At 41.6% G+C, this 12,614-nt stretch overlaps 2 pseudogenes; one reads left to right on the top strand and one right to left on the bottom strand.

The window, feature by feature from the left end:
- Positions 1 to 266: 266 nt before the first annotated feature.
- Positions 267 to 1,058, bottom strand: LOC134387581 (olfactory receptor 7E178-like; annotated as a pseudogene).
- LOC134387580 (putative gustatory receptor clone PTE01) lies at positions 1,057 to 5,791 on the top strand (annotated as a pseudogene).
- The last annotated feature ends 6,823 nt before the right edge of the window (positions 5,792 to 12,614 follow it).

The following is a 12,614-nucleotide window of genomic DNA, read 5'->3' as shown; positions in this document are numbered from 1 at the left end:
GACAGATACAGAAAATTCCATAGGTGTTATGGGATTCAACTATGCAGTGCGCCTGATGTATATATAATCCCACAATATTCCTTCCATCCCATTAAAGATGTTCCAAATGCAGCAACATTCATATAAGAAAAATCAAAAGGGATAAAAACCATGAGAGCTACAAGTATTATGTGACCAAAGAGTCTTACTTTCCATTTCCAGATGTTTGGTTTTGCAATCTTTTCTGGTCCACAGGCTAAAAATACAAACTGGCCCAGCTATTGAGATTAAGCAGTTCTGCTTAGGGACCTCCAAAAAGCCCTCTTGATGTCCCTGATCCTCAGGCTGTAAATAAAGGGGCTGAGCATGAGGTGGCCACCACAGTGTACACCCCTGAAGCCACCACGCCCTTCTTGCGGAAGTGACAGACAGACAAATTGAGGTACATCCCAAGGCCTGATACATAAAATATGAAAACAACTGACAGGTGAGACCCACAGGTGGAGGAGGCTTTATGCTTCCCTCCTCTTGATGGGACTCTCAAAATTGCGGCAACAGTTTGAGGATAAGAGAAAATGATCCCTGAGAGTGGAACACCTCCAAAGATGGCACCATAAAAATACATTAATATGTTTTTGGTAGAGGTACCATCTCAGACAGGCTTGAGGAGTTGCAGAGGGTCTCAGAAGAAATGAGAAAATTTCACGTGTACAGAAAGTACATTGTGACCTGATTAAGCAGGGTAGCTAGGACTCCAAAGGACTGATGAAAAAAGATGCCAACAGCCACAGAAGCAAGGGTTCATGATAACCACATGATGCAGGGGGTGACAGATGACCACAAACTGGTCATAGACCATCCATGCATCCACAAAGGATCAAAAAAGATATCTGAGTCAGGCAGCTCTCATAGGAGATGACTCTGATGTGAGTTTGGACATACACAATCATCTTGGGGACCGTGATAGAAATGAAACAGATGTCATTCAAGGACAGGTTGGAGAGGAAGAAGTACATAGGGCTGTGGAGTTGGGAGTCAAAGCGGATGGCCAGGAGAATGAGCAGGTTCCCGAGCACCATGACCAGGTATGGGAACAGGAGCAGCCTAGAGAGAAGGGGATGTATTTCTGGATCCTCAGAGAGCCCCAGGAGGAGGAATTCCATAACACCTGTTAGTCTCTGGTTCCACATGGCAGAGACACCAACAAGCATTGGTGTACAGGAAACATTCAGGCACCCGTCACTGCTTTTATATTGTGTATTCAAGCAATTCATAAAAAAGTATTCACATCAGAGGACCTTTAGCGCTGGTATTCAGTTGTAGCAAACGCATTTTTCTTAGAACTCTTTCTTTCTTTCTTTCTTTCTTTTTTTTTTTTTGTTGGTGTCTGCACTTTTTATTATTTATTTGTTTGTTTCTTTGTTGTGAATATTCATGAGATACAAAGCTAATTGTCACCCCTTGTGCCCATGATGTGAGTGCCAGATTCATAATGGGGGCATACCCATTACCAGAGATTCCTTTTGTACCCCGTACTCCCACTCAATTATCCCCCAACCTCCTTCCATCTCCCCCTCTCCCCCCAGTCTACTTTGTAGTCCTAGGGATGTTCCCTCCCTCTGTAAGATCAATGCACTACTGTGGTCTTTCTTTCCTTCCTTCTTTCTCTCTTAGCTCCCACATATGATTTAGCACATGTGGTATTTATCCCTCTGTGCTTTGCTTATTTCACTCAGCATGTTTCTCCAGGTTCATCCATGTTGTTGCAAATGGGAGTATTTCACTCTTTTTTATGGCAGAGTAGTATTCCACAGTGTATATATACCACAGTTTCCTTATCCAATCATCCATCGATGGACATTTAGATTGGTTCCACATCTTGCCTATTGTAAACAGAGCTGCGATGAACATGGGAGTGCAGGTATCCCTTCGACATGATGATTTCCATTCCTCCAGGTATATGCCCAGAAGTGGGATTGCTGGATCATATGGAAGATCTATCTGTAGTTGTACTTGTTTGAGAAACGTCCATACTGTTTTCCATAGTGGTTGTACTAAGGTACAGTCCCACCAACAGTGTATTAGTGTTCCCTTCTCTCCTCACCCTCACCAGCATTTGTTATTCACCGTCTTTTTGATTATAGCCAGTCTAACTGGGGGGAGGCAGTATCTCAATATATCAAACTAAAAAGTTTCTGCACAGCAAAGGAAACAATCAACAGAGTGAAAAGACAACCTACAGAGTGGGAGAAAATTTTTGCCAACTATGCATCCGACAAGGACTAATATCCAGAATATGCATAGAACTCAAGCAGTTATACAGTAAAAAAACAAACAACCCAGTTAAAAATGGGCAAAGGAGCTGAACAGACATTTTTCAAAGGAAGACATACAAATGGCCAACAGACACATCAAGAAATGCTCAACAACACCAGGGAATTGCAAATTAGAACTCTTTCTTGATTACTTTCTGTTCCATTCACCTGTTTCTATAGGCATCCACTTTAGAAACACTGGGCCCAGCAATTTATAGATGCAAGAATACTTAGAAATTTTTAAAAATCTTTTTTAAAAATGAGCTTAGAGAAAATTATGTTAAGTGAAATAAACCAGGCACAGAAAAAGAAATGCTGCAAGTCCTCACTCATAAGTGGGAGCTGAGAGAGAGAGAGAGAGAGAGAGAGGGAGGGAGGGAGGGAAGGAAGGAAAGAAAAGACAAGAGCACAATAAAGAATTGAACTTGCAGGAGAGAACAGACCTATAGGTTCTAGAGCTGGGAAAGGCAGAGGGGTGGGGGATTAGGGAGTAACTGGGTTAGGGACAGAAAGAGTAATTACAATTTGTAATGATGAACATGCTAATAATATTGATTTGATCATCACATACAGTACACAAATACTGATAGTCAACTCTGTACTCCATAAATATGTATAATCAATAATGTTTCAATTCAAAAAATAAATTAAAAATAAAATAAAAATTCACTCTTTAAAAATATAAAAGTAAAAAATCCATGAACACACTAAATTGACTCCGTTCCTTTGAAGGCAACATAAGAAATAAGAAATATCTTTTTCCCTTGAATAAAAAAATTGTCCCAACTGAAAGATGCTAATAAGCAGTCAAGTGTTCTTTATTTTATCCAAATGCAATGCATTAAATTCCCTCACGGTGAACTATTTACAAAGACCCTATAAGAGCCATGTAAAAAGGGTCTAAATCCATTTTTCTGGATGTTTGAATACTCATAACTTTAAAGCCTCACGCCTCCCTTTTCTCCTTCTGCCCAATGCCTTGGCAAGTTGATAAGAAACTCATTGCTCCCTCTTCTGGCACCAGCAGGAGATTCAAATCACACAAGCCATGCCCACATGCAGGACCTCTCACACTAAACCCACTCCCTGACCATAATAAAAACCTCAAGCCAGCCACTTTCCCTGTCCTCTCATGCCACTTCAGACCAGCTTAGGAGCCGTGCTATGCAGTCCCTAGACAAGAAGTTCCTCATACTAGGAATAAAACTTTTTATACTTTCCTGAGTGTGTGGCATTATCAGCCTTTGCATTCAGAGCAAATTCTGGGTGGGAGTCCATCCTGTCTCTGCAGAGTGTCCACAATCCTTGATGCAGCAAGTGCGGCACTCAGACTATGACCCCACCACCGGGGTCTTCCTTCTCTTGCTTTGGGGGCTAGCTGGTGCTGCTGCCTGGTGGCTGCCCTGCACTTTGAGCTGCTGGCTCTGGTCAGCTTGTTCTTTGGGCTGTGCCAAGTAGTGATAGAAAATTCTAAATGAGGTCAGTTATCAACATATTATTAAATATATTATAAATAACAGTTATTAAATGAGGTCAGTTAACATAGCATAGAAGAGAGCCAGAAGGACCCAACAAATGCAGCCCAGCACAGCACCGCCCAGCCCAAGTCACAAGCTGGCCAGAGCCAGCAGCTCAAAGTGCAGGGCAGCCAGTAGGCAGCAGCACCAGTAAGCAGCCAAAGCAAGACAAAAAAAAGATCTCGGTGGTGGGGGTCATTGTCTAAGTGTCCTGCTTCTTGCATCAAGAGTTGTGGACATTCTGCAGAAAAATGCTGGACTCACACCCAGAATTTAGTTTGGATGCCCACGTTGATAATGCCACACACTCAACAGAGTATAAAACATTTTATTCCCTATATAAGGAACTTCCTGTCCGAGGACAGCATAGCGCAGCTTCTAACCAGGTCTGAAGTGGCATGAAAGTGGTTGGCTTGAAGTTTTCATTGTATTTAGGGAGTAGGTTTGGCAGGAGAGGTCCTGCATGTGGGCACAGGCTTGTGTGGTTTGCATCTCCTGCTGGTGCCAGAAGAGGGAACCCTGAGTTTCTTATCAACTTGCCAAGGCATTGGGCAGAAGGAGAAAGGGAAGCATGAAGCTTAAAAGCTGCCAGTATTCAAACACTGAGAAAAATGTAGTTAGACCCTTTATTACATGGCTCTTATAGGGTCTTTGAAATGCTTCATGATTAGGGAATTTAATGCATTGCATTTGGATAAAGTAAAGGACACTTGACTGCTTATTAGTATCTTTCAATGGAACATTTTTGTTTTCTTTAAGGGAGAAGACTATTTCTAATTTCTTATGTTTCCTTCCAAGGAGGGAACTAATAGTTTAGTGTGTTTAGGAAATTTTTAAATCTCTATCTATCCTTGCTCCTGTAAATTCTTAGTCCACATGTTTCCAAAGGGGTCATCTGCAGAAACAGGTGAATGGAGCAAACTAAGAAGGAGAGAGTTCTAAGAAAAATGTGTTTGCCACAACTGAAAAGCAGTGCTACAGGTCCTCACATGTGAGTGCTTTACTTATGAACTGCTTGAATACACAATACAGACACACTGATGGGTGCCTGAATGTTTCCTATGTACCAACCCTTGTTTATTTTCCAGAAGGTGTCTCTACCATTTGGAATCACAGAATATAACAGGAGCTACGGAATTCCTACCCCTGGGGCTTTCTGAGGATCCAGAACTTCAGCCCTTCCTCTTTGGGCTGTTCCTGTCCACGTACCTGGTCACGGTGCTCAGGAACCTGCTCATCGTTCTGGCCGTCAGTTCTGACTCCACCTCCACTCCCCCAGTTACTCTTCCTCTCTAACCTGTCCTTGGCTGACATCTGTTTCATTTCCACCGTGGTCCCCAAGATGATCGTGGACATCCAAACTCACAGCAGAGTCATCTCCTAGGTGTGCTGCTGACCCAGATGTCTTTTAAAAACCTTGTTGCATGCTTGGACAGTGCACACCTGACTGTGATGGGCTGCGATTGGTTTGTAGCTACCTGTTATCACCTGCACTATGTGGTCATAGAGACACTCTGCTTCTGTGGCTTGTTGGTCCTGTTGTCTTTCTTCATCAGTTTTCAAGACTCCAAGCCTCACTGCTTAATCACGTGACAACATACTTTCTGTACAAATGTGGAAATTTCTCATTTCTTCTGAGACCCTCCTCAGCTCCTCAAGCTGGCCTGTGACAATATCTCTCCCAACAACATATTAATGTATTTTATTGGTGCCATCTTTGGTGGGGTTCCACTTTGAGGGATCATTTTCTCTTACACTCAAGTCGTATCCACAATTTTGAGAGTCCTGTCAACAGGTGGGATGTATAAAGCCTTCTCCACCACTGGGCCTCACTGTCAGGTGTTTTCTCATTTTATGGAGCATGCCTTGGGGCTGTACCTCGATTCAAGTGTCTGATATTCCCCCAAGAAGAGTGTGGTGGCCTCAGTGGTATACACTGTGGTGACCACCTCATGCGGAAGCTCGTTATCTACAGCCTGAGGACCAGGGACATCAAGACGGCTTTTTGGAGGTCCCTCAGCAGAACAGCCTGATCTCAATACCTGGGCTGGTTTTTTTTTTTTTTTTTTTTTGTGGTCTGTGGAATAGATAAGATTGCAAAAGCAAACATCTCATCTAGTTTTAGAAAATATGCCCCTTTGGTCACATAATATTTGTAGCTCTCATGGTTCTTATCCCTTTTGGTTTTTCATATCTGAATGTTGCTTCACTTGGAACATCTTTTATGGGACGGAAGGAATATTGTGGGATTCTACATGTGTCAAAACCACTGCACAATTGAATCCTATAACACCTATGCAATCTTCTGTATTTGTCACCTATAACACAGGCATCCTGGAGAAATGCACAACTCTCTCTCTTTTAATATACATGCAATTCTTAAACCTTTCCACAGTCATCCATTGTCCACAAAATTTTAATACCGATCACATCTATTAATGCAGGTTATGGGACAGAATGCATGTCCCTGTCCCTCAATCTTGGCTTCATATTGGATGGGAGTTTGGCATGAGCATGAAGATGTTGAAAAGTACCCCAGGTGAGTCTACCGTGCAGCCAAAGTGGAGAAGTATTGATCCTTGCCAGATCTTTCGTTCAAAGATGACTGATATGTTTCGGGTTCCTTGCTGTCCACGAGCAAATGCTAAAAACCTTAAAGTGATCAGAGGTCATAAAGGAGAAAATGTGAAAGCGATTGCCCTCACAACAGGCAGTGTGGTTTTTCTCATGAGTGAACATGCTAGTGTACATCCTCATGAGTGAGCTTAGAGCAAGATCCTCTTCCAATCACTCCTTGAAGTGACTGTGGCCCTGGTTGACATTTTGAAGGCAGACACTTGTGAGAACCCCTGAAGTATTTAAGCAAACCATTAAGTTTCCAGATAAGTGTGTCCAAATAAATCATGGTCTAATATTACCAACATACGTCCATTGGACAGAATTAGAATGTCATTCAAAATAGCAAAAAAAAAAAAAATACACCTCCAACACACAAAATCCAAAACCCTCAAACAGGACTGTAGAAAGAAAAATTGAAGTTCCCTTAGAGACCTAAATCTTTTTTTTTTTTTTTTTTTTGTCTTTTTGTCACCGGTAAGGGGATCGCAACCCTTGGCGTGGTGTCGCCTGCACCTCGCTCAGCCAGTGAGTGCACCGGCCATTCCTATATAGGATCCGAACCCGCGGCGGGAGCACCGCTGCGCTCCCAAGCGCTGCACTCTCCCGAGTGCGCCACGGGCCGGCCCTAGAGACCTAAATCTTAACTGAGAAAATTGATATTGTATCAGGTCTTCATTTATAAGACCTAATTCTCCATAAATTACGTGAATAATTCTGCAGATTGGCAGATATAAAAGGCATATATTGCTGTGTTTAATTACAAAAATTTATCTGAATTTTATAAGATTCCTGAAACTCAGAAGTCAGAAATGAGGAGTACAAAGAAAAAGTGGTTTTCACAGAAATAGAGAGTAGAATAATGGTTACCAGATGGGGGAAGGGGTGGGAGGGGGAGAAGTGGGGACTAATGGGCATGAAACGGTGCTGTGTACCCTAAGTGGAGCATCGTGCAGTGTGCACATTTATTGAAACAACACATTGTACCCCACATATATGTACAAGACAATTTAAAAGAAAAACAAAAACAAGTGAGGAGTAGAGGCAAGCCTCTTGCAGACCAGAGGGAAAGCCCAAACTCCTCCCTGTACATCGACTGTTCTTTTTTTTTTTCTTTCTCTATTGACATATTTATTTTTTGAATTATTTTCTCATTCTGTGCTACAGGTATGTCCTGCTTTGCCCACTGGTATGAAGAGCAATTTTTAATAAAAGTTTTATTTTATTTTATTTTACTTCTCAAAACACATTGTACTTGCTTTTCATGTCCCTTTACCCGTTCTTCTCCCCCCTCCCCTCCCCTTCACACATCTTATCTGTGCACTTGGTTTAAATACTTCAAGGAATTTTGGGGGTTACTCTGTCTTCTTCCCCCTACCTTTTATTTGTTTGTGTGTTTACTTGTTTGTTTATTTTTAGCTGCCACAAATAAGTGAGAATATGTGGTGTTTCTCTTTCTGTGCCTGACTTGTTTCACTTAATATAATTTTCTCTGAGTCCATCCATGTTGCTGTGAATGGCAGTATTTCATTCTTTTTTTATAGCAGAGTAGTATTCCATTTTGTAGATGTACCACAGTTTCCTTATCCACTCATCAGATGATGGACATTTGGGCTGGTTCGAGCTCTTGGCTATTGTATATAGAGCTGCAATAAACATTGGAGTACAGGTATCCCTTCAGCATGATGATTTCCATTCCTCTGGGTATATTCTGAGCAGTGTAATCACTGAGTCATATGGTAGATCTATCTGTAATTGTTGAGGAACCTCCATATCATTTTCCATGAAGGCTGCACCATTTTGCAGCCCCACCAACAGTGCATGAGAGTTCCTTTTTCTCTGCAACCTCTCCAGCACTTATCGTTCAGTCTTTGGGATGTTAGCCATCCTAAATGACGTGAGGTGGTATCTCAGTGTGGTTTTAATTTGCATTTCCCAGATGTTGAGTGATATCGAGCACTTTTTCATGTGTGATGTCTTGCTTAGATCCTGAAGGGATTGCTCCTTCTGGACAGCAGAAACTATCCTGGATAGGAAGTCCTACCCCACCTGCCTTCACCGACTCATCTGGCTCAAGTCTTGAGAGCACAGAGCCTCTCTGGTCACTCACAGAGTTGGGTCGGCCTGGGCCAAAAGTCCCACCCTGCCTGCCTTCACCAGCTCATCTGGCTCGGGGTTTGGGAGACCAGAGCCTCTCAGGTCACTCACAGAGATGAGCAGCCTGCACTGCATGTCCTGCCCTGCCTGGTTTCACCGGCTCCTCTGCCTCAGGGCTTGGGAGCCTGGAGCCTCTCAGGTCACTCACAGAGATGGGATGGCCGGCACCGGAAGTCTCACCCTGGCCCCGCCTGCCTTTTCTGGCTGGCAGGGTTGGGGCAAGTGGGCCCAGAAGGTCTAAAGACTCTCTATGAAATGGGGAGGAACCTGAACTGGGGTCCCACAGCAGGTGGCTCCCGTCTGTTCCAGCACAGTTTTGGGGTCCTCTCTTGCTGCTCCTCAAAAGCTGCAAATTGGTCGCTCTGTGGGAGAGAACGACACCAGGAACCAACTACTCTGCCATCTTGACCAGAACTGAAGAGCAATTTAGAAGTAAGATTTGTATTGAGCCTTCCGTAGCCACTGATAGAGGAATAGGTATATTAAAGCTATTCATTTAGTTTCTAGAATTAAGTAACTGAAGAATTCAGTTTCCAGTTTACCACTGTCTCATATTTAAGGGTTAAGGATTAAGGGTTGAATATTTTGCAAGGGATCAAGAAGATATATGAGCAGGAAGATAAAAATTCTGCATAAAACAAAGATCTTAAATGATTATAAACTATATCCATTCCCATCTTCATTCAAAATTTTATGTTCAGAAGTTAGTTTTAATGAATGCAACATATAGTATCAATGGAAACATAATTAGAGAACATCAATTACATGAAGGGCCTAGACTGACGTAACATTAAAAATCTGAAAATTACTCGATGTGTTTATGATTCACAATCAATAAAAATCTGTCTCTCGATATTATCCTTCACTTTTTAAAATTGATTTATAATAGACTATATATTTTTGGAGTACCACGTTGACTGCCATCACCTGTGTACAACCTGTGATGATCAAATCAATATTATTAGCATATATATTATTATAAATCATAATTATTCTTTGTTCTCAATACCCGATATTTTCCCAACCACACCCTACCCTTCCCCTTCCACTTGTAGCTAATATTAACAAGTCTTTGGAGATTAGAATCATGTGGACCAATTTGATTAATTATGCGCTCTGTGCATTGCACCCCCAAACTCATATGGTTATAAATATCCACTTGTGCCTTCCAGCCCTTCGGTTTTCAAGCTCCAGTCCAGCAGGCTTCATACCTGTGTCTCCTCCCAGGTTCATCATCTGCATCAGGAGGCTCATGTCTGACTCTGTCTTCCTTCCAGTCCTGAGGATGGCACCTGAGCCATCGTCAGGGGGAAGTGGATCCACACTCTGTGGTTGTGCCCTGGCAGAGACACGGTGCAGCCCCGTAAGTGCTGGGGGAGACACTGAGTGCAAAGGGACTGGAGGAATTTGCTTGCTCGTCGCCGGGAGCAGCGGGACAATTTGGGATGACCAGATATAGGAGGGCTCCAATATGTAAAGCTTCTACTCAGATGCCTGTGATGTTAATTTTTTGTTTCTAGCACTTGTACAAGAGCTCTCATTCACAACTCTCAATAATCACACAGTGATTCAAACTGAAGAGAAAGTCAGTATGTGGAATATTAGAATTGCATTGTGTCCTGAAATCTTGTCTGCTGACAGGATTTCACCCAGTTAACCTGGACTTTCCTGTGAAGATGTCTGTGCACTGGTGCTCCTAAGCCTCAAATTTGGCAGAAAACATCTTTGCTTTTATTTGATGTTTCTGATTCTGTTACATGCCTCAGCTTGCTGTCAGCTTAGCCCATGATCTTGTTAAATGTCAACTAAAACAGCTCTACACTACATGCCTATAGCAAAATCTGATAGAAGTTGCTACTATCTATGTTATTCTGAAAATCGATAAAAAATTTTTTTGGCTTCTGCAGAAGGCACCTGAGCTTTCTCCCACTGCCTTCTCCTTCTTCCCACTATAGCTTTCCGTCTTGACCTCTTTACTCCTCCTTGTGTTCACAGGATGCCACTTTACATATGTTTTACTAACTTATCAGTTTATACCCTCGAACAATATAATTGCAGATCTACCTTGATCATAATCAAAATCATACTTACAGCCTACTTTATAACCCCACAGATAATACTGACCTCCCAGTATTTCAAATGTATTTTCTTGAGTAATGGCATATTTAATGGAAAAGTTGTTTATGGGCATGACTGCAACTTCTGCTTGTGCTTCTACGTGTATTTCTTCCTGCTGCTCATAATAATACTGTTTTAGTGTTGTTTAAGGTAACTTATGCCCTCCTGTCTGTAAATCTCTACTGTCCTCATCCCAGAGGTCCTTAGTGATATCAGACTTTAGTCATATCAGAGGACCACTTGTATTAATTATGTTTACTGGTCCCTATATATTGTGATGCTTTCACATTTTTTCACATTCGTTCACTGGGGAAGAGACTGCCCTTCCCAGGACAAGGTAATTCCTAAAGATAGTGAAAAATCTGTTTGGGAGCACACACTTCATATGCAAACCAACCAATCCAAGTCTTACATCCCCTACCACTTCCCTTATCCAGCTCTGACACACTAAGCAAATATTTCCCCCTTACTTATGTCAGCCCAGGGCAAGGCATAGATAACTCGGGACAGCTATGCCCATGAGCCTGTCATTATTCATACTAGCCAGTCCTAAACATTTTATTCTGCCCTGCTTTGACTTTCCAGTGGAAATCGCAGTAAAGACCATGGCCTGTGCTTTCTGCTGGATCTTGCTTCATTATTCTGACTGACTATTTCCTTCCCTTGGTACTATGAATAATAAACTCTTCTTTCAATGGCATGAACCCATTCCACTTCTGCTGTCCTAAATGAGCCAGTAGCATGACTGCTGAGGGCCAGACCATGGGACTATATATTGTGTAGTGGGGACCTGTTGTAGAGTAGTGAAAAAGCATCAGCACGACTTACCATGGGAGAAATCAATGACACCATCCTATGAGACTGATGGTGAAATGTTCCCAAATGCTTTCTCTGTAGATGCCAAGATCATTTGAGGGCAGCATATGAATCTAAGTAGATACAGGCAATCTCCATTCCTCTTTATACAGGGTTATTTGAATCCTACTCATATCATTTGTTAACCATCAATAATTAAAAATCATCAGACATATATTAGCTCTCTACATATGATTTGTATATTATAAGTGATGTCATGTATTTCCAATTACATTTTTATCAAGAAGACATACATATGTAATGACATTCTTTTAGTGAAGCTGTGTTTGATACTTGCTTAAGGTGGTGATTATCGGAGCACTCTGTTGTACTCTTTTGAATAAGAAAGTAGTCTGGGTTTATTTTTTTTGCCTTGCCTCTTTAGGTTGAAAAGGCTATTTTGTTAATTCTGGGATGTTAGCATTCCAAAGGGTTTTATATCTCCAAGGGACAGATACCCAGGAATCAAACCTGGGCTTCCTGGGTGAAAATACATAATATTAACCATCAAACTACAAGCTGAAGTTGATATTTGTCTACTCAGAACATCTTATTCTCCAGCAACTTTTCAATTATTTAAGCATTCATGCTTAAAGTTTAGTGAATAAAATTCTGTGGGGTTTTTTTGGGGGAGGGGGTGAAGATGTATTTTCATGGTGAACTTTTAAGGTTGGATGTCTAGGTCAAAGGGCAAAAGGACATCTAATTTTGCTGTACATCAGATTTTTTTTTTCCCCTTTACAGGTGTTGTACATTTAGCAGTTTCTAAATATACTTCATATTTATTTATTCATTTATTTTTTGGTGGCTGTCCAGTGCAGGAATCTGAACCCAGAACCTTGGTGTTCCTAACACCATGCTCTAACCACCTAAGTTAACCATCTAGCACTGCTTCTGCTTTCTGAAAACTTATTTTAAAAGTATTCTGAAGGAAAATGAGAAACAAATTTTAGTTTTAACTGCAAGATACTCATTTACAAAAAGAAAATATCCTGGCCAATCTTTTTTTTTAAATGTGAGTCAAAATTATATTTCATAAATCAAAGAAAACATACAA

This window comes from Cynocephalus volans, chromosome 10, assembly GCF_027409185.1.
Source record: "Cynocephalus volans isolate mCynVol1 chromosome 10, mCynVol1.pri, whole genome shotgun sequence".
Classification (NCBI taxonomy): Eukaryota; Metazoa; Chordata; class Mammalia; order Dermoptera; family Cynocephalidae; genus Cynocephalus; species Cynocephalus volans.
Note: the sequence above shows the minus strand (reverse complement) of the source record. Positions and strands in the feature narration are given on the sequence as shown.